General features: G+C 40.5%; 1 long non-coding RNA gene across 1 annotated transcript; it reads left to right on the top strand.

Moving 5' to 3' along the window:
- Positions 1–1,522: 1,522 nt before the first annotated feature.
- Positions 1,523–7,231, top strand: LOC141729054 (uncharacterized). Its single transcript, XR_012580304.1, has 3 exons — positions 1,523–1,611; positions 2,649–2,788; positions 7,084–7,231. It is a non-coding gene; the product is annotated as an uncharacterized LOC141729054 (long non-coding RNA).
- The last annotated feature ends 345 nt before the right edge of the window (positions 7,232–7,576 follow it).

Below are 7,576 nucleotides of genomic sequence, written 5' to 3' on the forward strand. Positions count from 1 at the left end.
ATCAAAACACATCCTATCAATTGCTGAAAACAACTTTGTCCATGTTTGAGTAATGTTTTGTATTCATTTATTTATCTAGGAGGAGGAATAGCAGGAACAGGAGAGGCTTTCCTGGGAATGCATCCAAGGAGTGCTGGTGGAGGCTCTCTAGTTAATCACTTTGTCAAAAGGAGTCCTTTTTCCAGTCTGCAACATTATTCACTTAACTTTTCATTAGGCCTTTTCATGTAAGTACTACCAAAGCAAGCAGCTGTGATATGGAAACCTTCATTTATGCCAGATCACTTGAACCTCCTGCCTTTTCATCTGTGCATCAATAAATACAGAATATGAGTGAATATAGAGCTTGTGCAATGCTAACCCACAGCAGGCTGAGGTCCCCCAAATCCCAGAACTTCCTGCAGCCTTGCTCAGAGTTTGTTCTCTGTTCCTGTATCATAAGTGAATGTTACTCAGAAAGGATATGAAGTCCCCAAGCATATGTGTTCGCTTCCACCATTAAAGTGGATTCAGGTGCTTGGCATGGCTGTCTCCAGGCAGATTTCCCTTAAATAATTGATAGCTGCACTCACACTGCCCATGCTTCTCTGGCTGGCTGTACTCATTTTGTGCTTATAGGGCTTTACAGAGCACATGGTAAGGATCTCACTTTCTTGTTGATGTGACCTATTTTCATGTTTTCAGGTGAAAAATTATGCCAAATGAACTTTCTTACGCCTACTATGATATGATCAGAAGTTTCTGTTTTTACAATCACAGCTGTCCTGAAATGTGGTAAAAATTTAGTGTTGTGAGCCCCTAGGGTTTGATTGCCAGAAGACACTGAATGAAGACATCTTAGAAATTAGCCTGACTGGTGTCACATTAAAATCTTCTTATGGCCAGAAGGAAACACATCAAATGAGTTGAACCAGGGATTTACCATTAGTTTAGTTGATATCTTGTTACTCTAGTCAAACATATATGATTAATTCAAAAAAAAGCCTCACAAATGTTGTGGTAGAAATGGTACAGCAGAAACTCTTCCCATTATCCACCTCTTTTCTCTGGCATTTTCTCTGGGCCCTCAGGGCATTGGTTTTGGTCACCCTCAAAAAGAAAGGGGTGTTTATAAATTGGTGTCAGCATAGTAAGGACAGAAAGGGTTATTGTTTGTTAAGGAGTGAGTAGCAAATTGTTTTCTGGATTCTTTATTATGCTTTATAAACAGATACAAAATTTATTGTTTGCTTTGGGCACAGACTCATGGAGCTTGTGAGATGAGGCTTAGAGCAGATTTGCAGACATGGTGTGGGCAAACAAAGCAGAACTTTGCACTGGCTGGACTGGGGTCAGCTTTAAACAAGGCCTTGATGATAGAATTCTGTGCAATTAATAATGGGTGTTTGGTGGCTCTTGCAGTGGAATGGCTGGTTTCTTGATAAAATTCATTTTTTTTGAAAACCCAAGTACCTAATGACTTGCAGATGGAATTAACCCTTTTGATTATAGCTGTGTCACATCCTGTGTTGTGCTTTTAAGGTGTAATTGCTGTGTAAAGGAGCTGAAAGTGAAGCTTTATGGCACCAAACAATAGGTACTCCTTGTATTTCGGCTCCCCCTAGATGAAAGGTAATCTTAAGCTGTTTCTTAAGCATTTCACATTTTTCAGAATTGCTTTGAAATTCTCTGCAGTTCTGCAATTTTGGGGACAAAACCAAAAATTATGTAGACACTGAGCAAACTGATTTATGAAACCAGTTTGTTTCTAGCAACTATTTCCCATACAGTTGTATATGAGTATAATCTGCATATATTTGTAAGATATGAGCACTTGAGTCAAAAGAGATGACCAGTGTTCTATCAGCCTTGGGCATAGCTGTGTTGCTTTTAGTCATGTAGCAGACTGTGCATCTCCCCTTAGGAAGCTCTTACAGGGGATCCCCAGGAGTCCATTGTTTCAAATACAAGTTTTCCTGCAGAGTAAAACACGTATGACACAGTTTCTCTTCATGTGCTTGGAACTGCTGGGATGCTTTGGAAACTTCCTTGTGCTTGACGGCTTGAAAACCACAGTTTTTGTCAGGATTCTGCAAACCTGTAACCTCCATTGATTTCTGGGATTTGCAGTCTTGGTCTCAGCCTGTAGCAGCTGTTCATCTGGCTCAGTGTCACCTTCTTCCTCACAGGCAGCACTTGTTGCACAGTGTAAAGGAACTTGGTTTCTTTTTTCCACCTTTGCTGCCTCACTCCTCACAATGAGCTGAAGAACTACGCTTTTGTTTGGCCCCCGAGTTCAGGACAACTTTCATGACAAGGTTGGTTTTGTAGACAGGCCACTGAATTTTGTATTTCTCTGGCACTACAAAGTAGATGTTTTGTGCCAGTGGTGTTTACGTTAGAAAAAAAGAGTCTTTTATGTACTATGAAGGCAACAGCTTCAGTACAGTAGCTTGTTCTGCATTTTCTGCTGACTGTTATTAACTCCACATCATTTATTCCTTTAAAAGCTGGCTTAGAATTTTCAGTTGTGTAATTCTCAGTGTGCTAAAGGCTACTTTTGAGCTATGTGCATTCAAAAATGGTTCAGTAGGGATAGTTTACTTCCACTGGTTATTACTTCAGGCATGTTTGCAATAAGGAGAAAAAATGTTTTATTGTTGTTTCAGATCGGCTGTGTTCTAGGAAATTCAAGCACATGCTTTAAAAGGGTAAAAACCTGGAGAGGTCACAGAGCAAAATCTTTCTAGTCTCGGAGGCCAGAGAGCTAGAAAGCCTTTTCTCCAGTCTTCACATTTTATACCCTGGGGTAAGTGAGGTCATTGTCTTGTTGCTTTGTTTTGCATGAGGAACTAAGTGTGGTCACCTTTTAGAACGTTGACCTGCAGGAATGAATTTCTTTCTACCAGAATGACAGCCTGCTGCAGCAGGCACACCATGCACAGCATGATGAGGGGCTTTGGAGGGGCAGCCCAGTTTGTAGCTCAGAAAACCCTAATCAAGAACCAAGGAGTGTCTTGTAGCAGATATTTTCATATCAGTTAATGCAGCGTTTGGGGTTTTGTTTGGTTTAGATTTTTTTCTTCAGAAGATATGAGAGGCTGCTCTATCTAAGAAGTTCAATATTAACATTTATTGAATGAGAAATAAGCTGGTTTGTATCTGTTCTGGAGCTTTCCCTCTGCCTTACTCATCCTTTTGGTGACTTAGGTGCCTCTTTGCTGGCTGGAAAAGCTGCAAAGAGTCTGGGCTTCAGTGTTTTCCTGCCAGGAGAGTGGTATCTAAAGGAATGGCTTCCACATCTTGAAGTGTGTTCTGTCCCTTAATTAATAAAGGAGCCTTCTAGGATGGGTATGAGCCCATTTTAGTCATTGTTTGTCACAGGGCTTTGAAAGTGTCTTCAGAAAACACTTGTGTGTGTGTCTGGCATGAGCCTTGTGTGGGGAAAGACACGTGGGCCGGCTGTAGAGCAGTGTGACAAACAGATGGACAGGGTGATGGATTGGGAGGGATAGGCCAGTGCAAAGCTTGACAGCTGGGATAATGGTAGGGAAAAGAAGTTTTGACAAGGGACAAATTTTATGTGGTAGCAGATGAGCATCTGGCAGGGGGATTTGAGTGGGGAAGGAGCACAAATACTGGACAAGGAGAGCAGGTTGTTCTTGTTACATCGTGTGGCACTGCAAGAAAGGCATTTTGGAAAGCTGGGAAAAGTAGTGACACGTTGCTAGGACTGAGTGAGGGTGTGAAGCAGAGATTAGGGGTGAGGGTGGAATGCAAGCAGGCACCCCAAGTGCAGCCAATAAACAGAGTTTGTAGGTGGAGGCCCTGGGTTTTCTATTCCAAGTGAGAAATCTCCTGGTGGATCTGCAGAATCCCTGAGGGTGCAGGGCTAAGGAGGAGGAAATGAAAGCATGTCAAATATGAAGAGTCATAACTTGGTGTTTGGCTGCAGCGTTGTGCGAGTCCGTCCATCACTGCACAAAACCTCTGTGACAGGCACGGATTTGTCAGGAGTGGAGCCTGGTGTATGAAATCAGCCTTCTCTGCTGCTCTGTGTGAGAGAAAGAGAGCACCTCGGACATACAGTCCCAATTCTAATTACAAATATATTATAACCCACAGCCCTAATGGAACTTGGGAGGAAATACTGCAACAATGTATTCTTGACAATGTATTGCAAGACCAAATTGGAATAATGCTTTTAAACTTCAAACATTCTGCATCTGATCTAATATTACAGCTAATCCATCAGAAACTGATCCTGAAGTCTCTCAAAAATGGCTGTTGCTGGTGTAAATGGATATAATGAATGCTAGTATTGTCTTGCCAAATAGGAAGTGATACCATAAGTCCTCATAGTGGCAAAACCAGATTGATAGTTTGTGGAAAGATTATCCCCAGCAGCATCTATGGGCTCCAGTCTTCATCTCTGGATATCAGTGCTGCAGTGCCCATGTCAAAAACAGGTAAATGTGGTTAAAGAAGAATAATGGAATCATTAAAATAGTGATCACACTTGAGAGAGGACCAACTGTACCTAAACCTCTGCACAGGCACTGAAACTGGGGACATGCAGTTGTTCTTGTTCCCTGTTTTTACAGTAATAAATGGCATTCCCATACCTGTGCTCTGAGGAGTCTTTGCTTCATAACAGAATTGCTCCTTACTTTGTTTTTCGTGAGCAAAGCAAGAAATACCATAGACAAAAATGGACAACAACTCACTAGAACATTTCTGATCTTACAACCAAGTAAAGAGAAAACTTCTTTCAGAAAGCACCAAACCCAGGTATATGCTGTGTTTAAAGAGTGAAAATAAATATAAGAATTTAGGGACTAGCCAATCGACAGGCTTGCTGATCAACAAAACAGGAGCTTTAAAGCTTGCAGATAATGCAGATATGTTTGAGTCACACTATTTTTATGAGAAAATATTGAAGATTTTGGTCCTGATTATGGCCTGAGTATACGAGTTGTGATGAATTATCTCTTTCCCAGTGCTTTTGGGTGACACATTCTATTAAACATCAGTGAAGTAGCTTCTCTCAGCTCAGCTGTTGGAGCTCTTGTCTCTCTGCAGGTGTTTTTGTCACTGTGTTTACTCAGAAATGAACTGCTGGCCTCCCATTTCATATAGAAACACCGAGAAAAAGAGAGGTTTGAGTTATATGTCAGGAAAATTTTGCTGGAACAATTAGATTTTGGGAAAAATTGTAGCTAGTTAAGCAAAGTGGACACTGTGAGCCATTTGGGAGCTGGTTAAACATCGCTGAAAATTGTACAGGAAGGGAGTAATTCTACAAAATGAAGTGTGAAAACTGGATAATCCAATTGATCATTTTTTATGGGGTCCTTACTGTCTGTTATTTGGAGACAGACAGGTAATGTTCTTGTTAGTAATCTCATGGAAAAAGAGAATGGAGACACCAGCATTTGCACAATCTCAGTAAGTAATAATTGCAATTTTTAAGCTGTTAATTTGCTATTCAGGATTGTATTGGAATGGAGAAAAAATGCTTTTCTTTCTTAAAGCTCAGACAGGAAGAGTGATAGAGAAGGAAGTGAGTTAAACTTAAGGCAAACGTGCAAATGATTATTAGTACTTTCTTTTGTCTGAATTTTTCGTCACAGTTTTCAAAAAATGTTTTAGAACAGAAGTAATTGTTACAATATTCTGGTCATTAGTTATCTGGGAGTTTTGTGTTCAAACATGTATTTTAACATGACAATAATTGGTTATTTTACAATATTTTCGTAGTTTAAAATATCTGAGGACTGTGCCTCTCTTTTTCACAACCCCATATGTTTTCCTTTTCTAAATTTAAAGGAAGGTAACATGATATTTTGCTTCATTTAACCTCTGAGCTGGCAAACAGATAAAGATGAAATGGATGATAGGAGAATTAGTTTTTAAATTGCAGAGCACTAATTTAGAAACAATGTAGAACAATCTCATACAAGCTGATGTTTGCCTTTTTCCATGCCTGGATGATAATTCTGTGGCTATTAGAGAGAGGAGAGCTATCTGGCAGTTATGGATGTCATCAGCTTTTGTCCAACAGCTATCAAGGGCTGTATCCAACTGAAAAGAACAATGGTTTAAATCAGACAGGAAGAAGAGAGGGTTTGGGATTAAGCTCCGTTACAGAGAAGAACAAATTCTGCCACCTGCCATGGCTGAAAAAACTCTGTTTTTGAATTACTGGTTTTTCTTCTCACTAACTGGAAGTCTTGTAATATTTTTAAATCAAAGTAGCAGCCAGTAATGTGAATTGAAGTAGTTATGCTGGGAAATACAGTTGAAGGACAAGTTGCTGTGCAGCCATGGGGTGGGGAAGAAAAAGCAGAACAGTTCACAGTAGCATACAGAAAATTTGATACTAAACTTGTACTGTGTGGAAGTGAAACAAGGCCTCCATGGCCTACTTTGCTCTGGAGGGTAATCAGTGTGGTAACAGTCAGGCTGATACTCCATGGTGGATTGCTCCAGTGTGCTCTGTAGACCCTAAAACCGAGTAACATTTGTTTGCCTTAAAAAGGCTTGAGAAACACCCAGCCTAAATGAAGTTTTGGCATTTTTGTTCCAAGAAATGGAAGTTACTCCACCTCTCACACCTGGTTTTCTGTCTGAGTGTGAGGTCTATTCCAGCAAGTACTCACAAGAAATCAGAATTGTGACTACAGGTCCAGGGCTGTAGCAGGAGCTAATTTTCATTAATTTAGGACTGTGTTTTGTGCTTTTAGGATAATAAGGTCTTGAAGAATTGCAAAACTCTCAGCTCCCATCCTGGCAGGTAGATACTGAATAAATAATCCCTGAACTATTTTAAACTCTTCTGAATAATTAAGTATAGTGACAAAGATTTTTCCAAATGGACTGTCAATGCAAGGTATTCCATTGCATTGTTCTTCTGTAGAGACTGCCAGTTTATTTCTTGCACTCTTTATCTCATGTTCTGCTAAGCACATGCTGTTACCTTTCTTTGTGCTGCTTCATATTCCCATTATTGCTCCTACACTCAGTCAGGCCATTCCAACATACACATTGCACCTGCTTGAATATCTTTGAAACTACCTCTACAAATCCCTAAATCCATTACAGATGCAAACGAGAGCCTCGCAGTGAGACAGTCTGTCTTTTGGACACCAGGTTGTCATCAGAAATCTCACCATCACTTCTTCACCTGCTCATGTGGTACCCAGCTGTGCCTTGCTGGCCCTGCTTTTGCCTGGAGTGTGAGATTTGCTGTTCAGAGGTGAGATTGCCATTTCTGAAAGAGTCCGTGTCAATCCCTCGTTGGCCTCTCTGTGTTCTTCCAGAGAAGGCACAGAATTAGTTTTGATGGGGAGAGGGGAATGCTTTAGTTCTTCCATGTACATTAAAATATAAGTGCATATTGTAAAGAAAATAGAGCTGCTTAAGGAAGCAGAGTGGTTAGAGTGAAAACTTCCAATAACTCTGGAAGCCAGGATCTTTACATGTTTTACATTACAGTTCACTGTGTTAACACTTGGCCACGGTGCTGTGCAGCTCCTAATGCATCAGAATTATGGAAACATCTGGGCTAAATAGCTTCATGCCGATCCACTGAGGA

The sequence above is a fragment of the Zonotrichia albicollis genome, chromosome 5, assembly GCF_047830755.1.
Source record: "Zonotrichia albicollis isolate bZonAlb1 chromosome 5, bZonAlb1.hap1, whole genome shotgun sequence".
Lineage (NCBI taxonomy): Eukaryota > Metazoa > Chordata > Aves > Passeriformes > Passerellidae > Zonotrichia > Zonotrichia albicollis.